The sequence below is a fragment of the Triticum aestivum genome, chromosome 5B (assembly GCF_018294505.1).
Source record: "Triticum aestivum cultivar Chinese Spring chromosome 5B, IWGSC CS RefSeq v2.1, whole genome shotgun sequence".
Taxonomy (NCBI): domain Eukaryota; kingdom Viridiplantae; phylum Streptophyta; class Magnoliopsida; order Poales; family Poaceae; genus Triticum; species Triticum aestivum.
The window spans coordinates 529,155,518-529,167,119 of record NC_057807.1 but is presented as its reverse complement, the minus strand read 5'-3'; the positions used below and the strand labels follow the sequence as shown (position 1 = coordinate 529,167,119).

The 11,602-nt window shown below is 40.7% G+C and overlaps 1 long non-coding RNA gene across 1 annotated transcript in view; it reads right to left on the bottom strand.

The window, feature by feature from the left end:
• Nucleotides 1-10,144: 10,144 nt before the first annotated feature.
• Nucleotides 10,145-11,602, bottom strand: part of LOC123116756 (uncharacterized) — a 2,786-nt gene continuing 1,328 nt past the window's right edge. Inside the window, exon 3 of the long non-coding RNA XR_006457173.1 lies at nt 10,145-10,187. This is a non-coding gene — a long non-coding RNA (uncharacterized lncRNA). The remainder of the gene's footprint in view (nt 10,188-11,602) is intronic.

Here is an 11,602-nt window from a genome sequence, read left to right as displayed (position 1 = left end):
TATGAGATATTCGAAGAGCTAAAAATGGTTTTCCAAGCTCATGCCCGGGTCGAGAGATATGAAGTCTCCGACAAGTTCTTCAGCTATAAGATGGAGGAAAATTGTTCTGTCAGTGAGCACATACTCAAGATGTCTGGGTTGCACAACCGCTTGACTCAGCTGGGAGTTAATCTCCCGGATGACGCGGTGATTGACAGAATCCTTCAGTCGCTTCCACCGAGCTACAAGAGCTTTGTGATGAACTTCAATATGCAGGGGATGGAAAAGACCATTCCTGAGGTATATTCAATGCTGAAATCAGCGGAGGTAGAGATCAAAAAGTAACATCAAGTGTTGATGGTGAATAAAACCACTAAGTTCAAGAAAGGCAAGGGTAAGAAGAACTTCAATAAGGACGGCAAGGGAGTTACCGCGCCCGGTAAGCCAGTTGCCGGGAAGAAGTCAAACAATGGACCCAAGCCTGAGACTGAGTGCTTTTATTGCAAGGGAAGTGGTCACTGGAAGCGGAACTGCCCCATGTACTTAGCGGACAAGAAGGCCGGCAAAACCAAAGGTATCTATGATATACATGTAATTGATGTGTACCTTACCAGTGCTCGTAGTAGCTCCTGGGTATTTGATACCTGTGCGGTTGCTCATATTTATAACTCAAAGCAGGAGTTGCGGAATAAGCGGAGACTGGCGAAGGACGAGGTGACGATGCGCATCGGGAATGGTTCCAAGGTCGATGTGATCGCCGTCGGCACGCTACCTCTACATTTACCTACGGGATTAGTTTTAAACCTCAATAATTGTTATTTAGTACCAGCTTTGAGCATGAACATTGTATCTGGATCTCGTTTAATTCGAGATGGCTACTCATTTAAATCCGAGAATAATGGTTGTTCTATTTATATGAGAGATATGTTTTATGGTCAAGCCCCGCTAGTGAATGGTTTATTCTTAATGAATCTCGAGCGATATGTTACACATATTCATAGTGTGAATACCAAAAGATGTAAAGTTGATAATGATAGTCCCGCATACTTGTGGCACTGCCGCCTTGGTCACATTGGTGTCAAGCGCATGAAGAAGCTCCATGCTGATGAACTTTTAGAGTCTCTAGATTATGAATCGTTTGACACATCCAAACCATGCCTCATGGGCAAAATGACCAAGACTCCGTTCTTCGGAACAATGGAGCGAGCAACCAACTTAATGGAAATCATACATACTGATGTGTGCAGTCCAATGAGTGTTGAGGCTCGCGGAGGATATCGTTATGTTCTCACTCTCACTGATGACTTGAGTAGATATGGTTATGTCTACTTGATGAAACACAAGTCTGAGACCTTTGAAAAGTTCAAGGAATTTCAGAATGAGGTAGAGAATCAACATGACCGAAAGATAAAGTTCTTACAATCAGATCGTGGGGGAGAATATTGAAGTCGTGAATTTGGTATGCACTTAAGGAAATGTGGAATCGTTTCACAACTCACGCCACCTGGAACACCTCAGCGTAACAGTGTGTCCGAATGTCGTAATCGCACTCTATTGGATATGGTGCGATCTATGATGTCACTTACTGATTTACCGCTATCATTTTGGGGATACGCTCTAGAGACAGCTACATTCACTTTAAATAGGGCACCGTCTAAATCCGTTGAGACGACACTGTATGAATTATGGTTTGGGAAGAAACCTAAGCTGTCGTTTCTAAAAGTTTGGGGATGCGATGCTTATGTCAAGAAACTTCAACCTGAGAAGCTCGAACCCAAGTCGGAAAAATGCGTCTTCATAGGATACCCTAAGGAAACCATTGGGTATACCTTCTACTTAAGATCCGAGGGCAAGATCTTTGTTGCCAAGAACGGGTCCTTTCTGGAGAAAGAGTTTCTCTCGAAAGAATTAAGTGGGAGGAAAGTAGAGCTTGATGAAGTACTACCTCTTGAAACGGTAAGTAGCGCAACTCAAGAAGATGTTCCTATGGTGCCTGCACCGACAAGAGATGAAGTTAATTATGATGATCAAGATACTTCGGATCAAGCTCCTACTAAACTTCGAAGGTCCACAAGGACACGTTCCGCACCAGAGTGGTACGGCAACCCTGTCTTGGAAATCATGTTGTTAGACAACGGTGAACCTTCGAACTATGAAGAAGCGATGGCGGGCCCAGATTCCAACAAATGGCTTGAAGCCATGCAATCCGAGATAGGATCCATGTATGAAAACAAAGTATGGACTTTGACAGACTTGCCCGATGATCGGCGAGCAATAGAAAACAAATGGATCTTTAAGAAGAAGACGGACGCGGATGGTAATGTTACCATATATAAAGCTCGACTTGTCGCTAAGGGTTATCGACAAGTTCAAGGGATTGACTACGATGAGACATTCTCTCCCGTAGCAAAGCTGAAGTTCGTCCGAATCATGTTAGCAATTGTCGCATACTATGATTATGAGATATGGCAAATGGACGTCAAAACGGCATTCCTTAACGGTCACCTTAAGGAAGAATTGTATATGATGCAGCCGGAAGGTTTTGTCGACCCTGAGAATGCTAACAAGGTATGCAAGCTCCAGCGCTCCATCTATGGGCTGGTGCAAGCATCTCGGAGTTGGAACGTTCACTTTAATGAGATGATCAAAGCTTTTGGGTTTATGCAGACTTATGGAGAAGCCTGCGTTTACAAGAAAGTGAGTGGGAGCTCTGTAGCATTTCTCATATTATATGTGGGTGACATACTTTTGATGGGAAATGATATAGAACTTTTGGACAGCATTAAGGCCTACTTGAATAAGTGTTTTTCAATGAAGGACCTTGGAGAAGCTGCTTACATATTAGGCATCAAGATCTATAGATATAGATCAAGATGCCTCATAGGTCTTTCACAAAGCACATACCTTGATAAGATATTGAAGAAGTTCAATATGGATTAGTCCAAGAAGGGGTTCTTGCCTGTGTTGCAAGGTGTGAAATTGAGCTCGGCTCAATGCCCGACCACGGTAGAAGATAGAGAAAAGATGAGTGTCCTCCCCTATGCCTCAGACATAGAGTCTATCATGTATGCCATGACCTGTACCAGACCTGATATAAACCTTGCCGTAAGTTTGGTAGGAAGGTACCAAAGTAATCCCGGCATGGAACACTGGACAGCGGTCAAGAACATCCTTAAGTACCTGAAAAGGACTAAGGATATGTTTCTCGTATATGGAGGTGACGAAGAGCTTGTCGTAAAGGGTTACATCGATGCTAGCTTCGACACAGATCTAGATGACTCTAAGTCACAAACCGGATACGTGTATATTTTGAATGGTGGGGCAGTAAGCTGGTGCAGTTGCAAGCAGAGCGTCGTGGCGGGATCTACATGTGAAGCGGAGTACATGGCAGCCTCGGAGGCAGCGCATGAAGCTATCTGGGTGAAGGAGTTCATCACCGACCTAGGAGTCATACCCAATGCGTCGGGGCCGATCACACTCTTCTGTGACAACACTGGAGCTATTGCACTTGCCAAGGAGCCCAGGTTTCACAAGAAGACCAGGCACATCAAGCGTCGCTTCAACTCCATTCGTGAAAATGTTCAAGATGGAGACATAGATATTTGTAAAGTACATACGGACCTGAATGTAGCAGATCCGTTGACTAAACCTCTCCCTAGAGCAAAACATGATCAACACCAGAACACAATGGGTGTTCGATACATCACAATATAACTACATTATTGACTCTAGTGCAAGTGGGAGACTGTTGGAAATATGCCCTAGAGGCAATAATAAAATGGCTATTATTATATTTCTTTGTTCATGATAATTGTCTATTGTTCATGCTATAATTGTATTATCCGGAAATCGTAATACATGTGTGAATACATAGACCATAACAAGTCTCTAGTGAGCCTCTAGTAGACTAGCTCGTTGATCAACAGATAGTCATGGTTTCCTGACTATGGACATTGGATGTCATTGATAACTGGATCACATCATTAGGAGAATGATGTGATGGACAAGACCCAATCCTAAGCATAGCACAAAGATCGTGTAGTTCGTTTAGCTAGAGAGTCTCCAAATGTCAAGTATCATTTCCTTAGACCATGAGATTGTGCAACTCCCGGATACCGTAGGAGAGCTTTGGGTGTGCCAAACGTCACAACGTAACTGGGTGACTATAAAGGTGCACTACGGGTATCTCCGAAAGTGTTTGTTGGGTTGGCACGAATCGAGACTGGGATTTGTCACTCTGTATGACGGAGAGGTATCTCTGGGCCCACTCTGTAATGCATCATCATAATGAGCTCAATGTGACCAAGTGTCTAGTCACGGGATCATGCATTACGGTACGAGTAAAGTGACTTGTCGGTAACGAGATTGAACGAGGTATTGGGATACCGACGATCAGTCTCGGGCAAGTAACGTACCGATTGACAAAGGGAATTGCATACGGGATTGATTGAATCCTAGACATCGTGGTTCATCCGATGAGATCATCGAGGAGCATGTGGGAGCCAACATGGGTATCGAGATCCCGATGTTGGTTATTGACCGGAGAGGCGTCTCGGGCATGTCTGCATGTCTGCCGAACCCGTACGGTCTACACACTTAAGGTTCGGTGACGCTAGGGTTGAAGAGATATGAGTATGCAGTAACCCGAAAGTTGTTCGGAGTCCCGAATGAGATCTCGGACGTCACGAGGAGTTCCGGAATGGTCCAGAGGTGAAGAATTATATATAGGAAGTGCAGTTTCGGCGATCGGGAAAGTTTCGGGGGTCACCGTTATTGTACCGGGACCACCGGAAGGGTCCCGGGGGTCCATCGGGTTGGGCCACCTATCCCAGAGGGCCCCATGGGCTGAAGTGGGGAGGGGAACCAGCCCCTGGTGGGCTGGTGCGCCCCCCCTTGGGCCCCCCCTGTGCCTAGGGTTGGAAACCCTAGGGGTGGGGGCGCCTCCAGTTGCCTTGGGGGGCAAGCCACCCCCTTGGCCGCCGCCCCCCCTTGGAGATCCTATCTCCTAGGGCCGGTGCCCCCCCAGGGGGCCTATATAAAGAGGGGGAGGGAGGGCAGCCGCACCCCAAGTCTCTGGCGCCTCCCTCTCCCCTGCTACACCTCTCCCTCTCGCAAGTGCTTGGCGAAGCCCTGCCGAGATCGCTGCTGCATCCACCACCACGCCGTCATGCTGCTAGATCTTCATCAACCTCTCCTTCCCCCTTGCTGGATCAAGAAGGAGGAGACGTCTTCCCAACCGTATGTGTGTTGAACGCGAAGGTGCCGTCCGTTCGGCGGTAGGATCTCCGGTGATTTGGATCACGACAAGTACGACTCCCTCAACCTTGTTCTCTTGAACGCTTCCGCACGCGATCTACAATGGTATGTAGATGCACTCCCCTCTCTCGTTGCTAGATGACTGCATAGATTGATCATGGTGAACGTAGGAAAATTTTTATTTTATGCAACATTCCCCAACAAGATCTACTAGTAAAAAGGTGCATGCAATTGAAGAGATTAATGTTTTGAGTGGAAAGATGGATGAACTTATGAAATTGTTTGCTAATAAGAGTGTTTCTTCTAATCCCAATGATATGCCTTTGTCTACTTTGATTGAGAATAATAATGAATCTATGGATGTGAATTTTGTTGGTATGAACAATTTTGGTAACAACACTTATAGAGGAAACTTTAATCCTAGGTCGTATCCTAGTAATTCCTCTAATAATTATGGTAATTCCTACAACAACTCTTATGGAAATTTTAATAATATGCCCTCTTATTTTGAGACTAGTGTTAAATAATTTTGATTTCTCAAAAGAATTTCAATGCTTTGCTTGAAGAAAAATTGCTTAAGGTTGATGAGTTGGCTAGGAACGTGGATAGAATTTCTCTTGATGTTGATTCTTTGAAACTTAGATCTATTCCACCTAAGCATGATATCAATGAGTCTCTCAAAGCTATGAGAATTTCCATTGATGAGTGCAAAGAAAGAATCGCTAGGATGCGTGCTAAAAAGATTGCTTTGTGAAAGCGTGTTCTTCTAGTTTTCATGATAATAAGGATGAAGGTCTAAAAGTGATTGATGTGTCTCCTATTAAATCTTTATTTTGAAATATGAATCTTGATAATGATGGGACTGGAGATGAGTCAACTTTAGTTAATAGGCGACCCAATGATTCGGAGTTTTTAGATCTTGATGAAAAAATTGGTAAAGTGGGATTGAAGAGGTCAAAAATTTACATAGCAATGAACCCACTATTTTGGATTTCAAGGAATTTAATTATGATAATTGTTTTTTAATAGATTGTATTTCTTTGTTGCAATCCGTTTTAAATTCTCTGCATGCTTATAGTCAAAATAAGGCTTTTACCAAACATATCATTGATGCTTTAATGCAATCCTATGAAGAAAAGCTTGAATTAGAAGTTTCTATCCCTAGTAAACTTTATGATGAGTGGGAACCTACTATTAAAATTAAAATTAAATACCATGAATGCTATGCTTTGTGTGATTTGGGTGCTAGTGTTTCCACGATTCCAAAAACTTTGTGTTATGTGTTAGGTTTCCGTGAATTTGATGATTGTTCTTTAAACTTGCACCTTGCGGATTCCACCATTAAGAAACCTATGGGAAAAATTAATGATGTTCTTATTGTTGCAAATAGGAATTATGTGCTCGTAGATTTCATTGTCCTTGATATAGATTGCAATCCTTCATGTCCTATTACTCTTGATAGACCTTTCCTTAGAACGATTGGTGCAATTATTGATATGAAAGAAGAGAATATTAGATTCCAATTTCCATTAAGGAAAGGCATGGAATACTTTCCTAGAAAGAAAATTAAATTACCTTATGAATCTATTATGATAGCCACTTATGCATTGCGTGCCAAAGATGATAATACCTAGATCTATCCTTGCCTTTATGCCTAGCTAGGGGCGTTAAACGATAGCGCTTGTTGGGAGGCAAACCAATTTTATTTTTATTTCTTGCTTTTTGGTTATTTATAGTAATAAATCTTTGATATAGCCTCTGGTTAGATGTGTTTTCATGTTTTAATTAGTGTTTGTGCCAAGTAGAACCTTTGGGAAGACTTGGGTGAAGTCTTTTTGATCTTGCTGTAAAAAACAGAAACGTTAGCATTCATGACATTAGCTACAACGTTTTACTGGAGAGTGATATTTAGTTGATTCTTTTTTAAGATGATTAATATATAAATTCCTCACGTCCATCAATTTATTTCAGAATTTTTGGAGATCCAGAAGTATACGTTTGATACAGATTACTACAGACTGTTCTGTTTTTGACAGATTCTGTTTTTCGTGTGTTGTTTGCTTATTTTGATGAATCTATGGCTACTATCGGAGGTTATGAACCATAGAGAAGTTGGAATACAGTAGTTTTAATACCAATATAAATAAAAAATGAGTTCATTACAGTACCTTAAAGTGGTGGTTTGTTTTCTTTCGCTAATGGAGCTCATGAGATTTTCTGTTAGGTTTTGTGTTGTGAAGTTTTCAAGTTTTGGGGTAAAGATTTGATGGATTATGGAACAAGAAGTGGCAAGAGCCTAAGCTTGGGGATTCCCAAGGCACCCCAAGGTAAAATCCAAGGACAACCAAAAGCCTAAGCTTGGGGATGCCCCGGAAGGCATCCCCTCTTTTGTCTTCGTCCATCGGTAACTTTACTTGATATAATTTTATTCACCACATGATATGTGTTTTGCTTGGAGCGTCTTGTATGATTTGAGTCTTTGATTTTTAGTTCACCACAATCATCCTTGTTGTACACACCTTTTGGCAGAGACACACATTAATCGAAAATTATTAGAATACTCTATGTGCTTCACTTATATCTTTTGAGCTAAATAATTTCGCTCTAGTGCTTCACTTATATCTTTTAGAGCACGGTGGTGGTTTTATTTTATAGAAATTATTGATCTCTCATTCTTCACTTATATTATTTTTAGAGTCTTTTATAACAGCGTGGTAATTTGTGTTGGCTATAAAATTAGTCCTAATATGATAGGCATCCAAGATGGATATAATAAAAACTTTCATATAAGTGCATTGAATACTAAGAGAAGTTTGATACTTGATGATTGTTTTGAGATATGGAAATAGTGATATTAAAGTTGTGCTAGTTGAGTAGTTGTGAATTTGAGAAATACTTGTGTTGAAGTTTGCAAGTCCTGTAGCATGTACGTATGGTAAACGTTGTGTAACAAATTTGAAACATGAGGTGTTCTTTGATTGTCATCCTTATGAGTGGCGGTCGGGGACGAGCGATGGTCTTTTCCTACCAATTTATCCCCCTAGGAGCATGCGCGTAGTGCTTGGTTTTTGATGACTTGTAGATTTTCGCAATAAGTATGTGAGTTCTTTATGACTAATGTTGAGTCCATGGATTATATGCATTCTCACCCTTCCATCATTGCTAGCCTCTTCAGTACCGTGCATTGCCCTTTCTCACCTTGAGAGTTGGTGCAAACTTCGCCGGTGCATCCAAACCCCGTGATTTGATACACTCTATCACACATAAACCTCCTTATATCTTCCTCAAAACAGCCACCATACCTACCTATTATGGCATTTCCATAGTCATTCTGAGATATATTGCCATGCAACTTTCCACCGTTCTATTTATTATGACGCGCTTCATCATTGTCATATTGCCTTGCATGATCATGTAGTTGACATCGTATTTGTGGCAAAGCCACCATGCATATTATTTCATACATGTCACTCTTGATTCATTACCCATCCCGTTACACCGCCGGAGGCATTCATATAGAGTCATATTTTGTTCTAGTATCGAGTTGTAATCATTGAGTTGTAAATAAATAGAAGTATGATGATCATCATTAATAGAGCATTGCCCCAAATAAAGAAAAGAGAAAGACCAAATAAAAAAATAAAGGCCCAAAAAAAGAAATAAAAAGAAATAAAAAGGACAATGCTACTATCCTTTTTCCACACTTGTGCTTCAAAGTAGCACCATGATCTTTATGATAGAGAGTATCTTGTTTTGTCACTTTCATATACTAGTGGGAATTTTTCATTATAAAACTTGGCTTGTATATTCCAACAATGGGCTTCTTCAAATTCCTTAGGTCTTCGTGAGCAAGCAAGTTGGATGCACACCCACTTAGTTTCTTTTGTTGAGCTTTCTTACATTTATAGCTCTAGTGCATCTGTTGCATGGCAATCCCTACTCCTTGCATTGACATCAATTGATGGGCATCTCCCTAGCCCGTTGATTAGCCACGTCAATGTGAGACTTTCTCCTTTTTTGTCTTCTCCACATAACCCCCATCATTATATTCTATTCCACCCATAGTGCTATATCCATGGCTCACGCTCATGTATTGCGTGAAAGTTGAAAAAAGTTTGAAATTACTAAAGTATGAAACAATTGCTTGGCTTGTCATCGGGGTTGTGTATGATGAGAGCATTCTTGTGTGACAAAAATGGAGCACGACCAAACTATATGATTTTGTAGGGATGAACTTTCTTTGGCCATCACTACTGGAATCTGGCACTTTGCCATCTGCCATGGCAGATGGCAAAGGCATGGTCGGCGGATGGCAAAGGCTTTGCCATCTGCCAGCAGATGGCAAACCGTTTGTCTGAAACCCTGCCGGCAAACGCTTCTTTGCCGTCTGCTGGCTGATGGCAAAGAGCCTATGCCTTTGCCATCAGCTGGCAGATGGCAAAGCCTCTTAACGGGGTTAGCCCCGTTAGAAGGCTAACAGCATACTTTGCCGTCTGCCAGCAGATGGCAAAGGCTTCAGGCTCTTTGCCGTCTGCTAGCAGATGGCAAAGAGCTTTGCCATCTGCTGGCAGATGGCAAAGGGCCCAAATAGGCCAGCACAAATTTTACATGTAGATGACACGTGGCCTCTTTGCCATCTGCTGGCGGATGGCAAAGTTGCCCCATTTAATTTTGTTTTTTCTTATATCAATTCATTTTCACAGAAAATCAAACACAAATATATTTATATGACCAATATAGCATATTCAACACATATTACCAATAGTCATGAACACATATATATCGAACACATATCCAACACATGTTACCAATAGTAGCAAGTTTCATCCATACATATACATAGTTTCATCAATATTACATAGTTTCATCATAGGTAGCAAGTTTCACAAAGTCAAAACAAAAACTAAAGACAAGCACTCCATCAACCCAAGCTTCCGTGATCTGAAGCAAATCTACAAAATGGGAAAGAAGAAAGTTAGAAGAAGAAGACTAGAAGAAGAAGATTATTATGATGCAACTAAAATGTGAAGATTATTATGATGCAACTTATATCTGTAAAATAGGTCATTTTGGAGCTAAGTATGGTTATTATGTCATTTTTGAGCTAACTAAGCATACTAAGTCATTTTGGTGTAAAAAATGCTAAGTAAGGTCATTTTGGAACTAATAAGTTTATTATGTCATTTTGGAACTAGCTAAGCATATGAAGTCATTTCGGAGCTAAAATATGGCATTTCGTAAGTCATTTTAGAGCTAGCTAAGCATATTAAGTCATTTGGAGGAAAAAATGCTAAGTATAGGTCATTTTAGAGCACCTACAATCAGACATACCATGACCACGAGCATAATTAATGTACCTAGATTGTCAAACACGTCGGGATGCAAAATCATAACTAAAATACACTGAGGGCAACAAAAAAAGGCACTGATTGACCTAAGTATTTGATGCACATCACATTTGAGCGCTTCCTTTCCAGTATAGATGCATACTTCCTGATTTACTTGGTGAATGCATTATGTAAATATCAAAATATAAATAGGCAACTCATACGAAAATCCGGTGTTGTTCACTGAAGAAATACATCAAAGCATATCTTTAACTTACACAAAAGTAGAATGTCTACTCGCTTCTTTACAAACAAAGCCAAGGCTATATGTGGACATCACCTTGGTATATTTAGCAAGGGATTTATTGTTTTTTCTTCAATGCCTACAAAGCTACCAGAAATTTATCTATTTTACACTAACTATGTTACTGAAATTGCAAATACATGGCTTAGCTCCCCAAAGAAATGAATCCAATATTAACTTATTCACATGCACCACCTACTAATGGAGTAACTACCTACGAAGCTACCAGACATTTCTCTATTTTATGTTAACTAATACTAAAATTGCAAATACATGGCTTAGCTCCCCAAAGAAATGAATCCAATATTAACTTATTCACATGCAGCAACTATTAATAGAGTAATTATTATTCAAAGCATTAACTGATCAAATCAAAATATGCCTTACAAAAGAAGTGGAGCGAGTAGGAAATAGATAGCAGTAGAACACTTGAAACTTCATAACATCTAAGAACCTAGCATTGTAGTTGAAGCTTCAGTTTTGCAAACATCATTCATCTTGGTTCATTACAAAAGCAAGCCAAAGTGGTAAACATTCTAAAAGAAATTTTATCTCCCTGAATCATTATGAGAAAAGCCTGACCCTTTATATTGGGAGCATCAAAACACACCTTTTCTGCATTGTCCCACCAAAAAGTGCGATCTAAATAACCAGAAATTTTGGTGGCCAAAATTATCTGATTGGAAACATAGCAGGCAGGGAACTACACATGGATTTGGAAGCATGCTATTTGGGG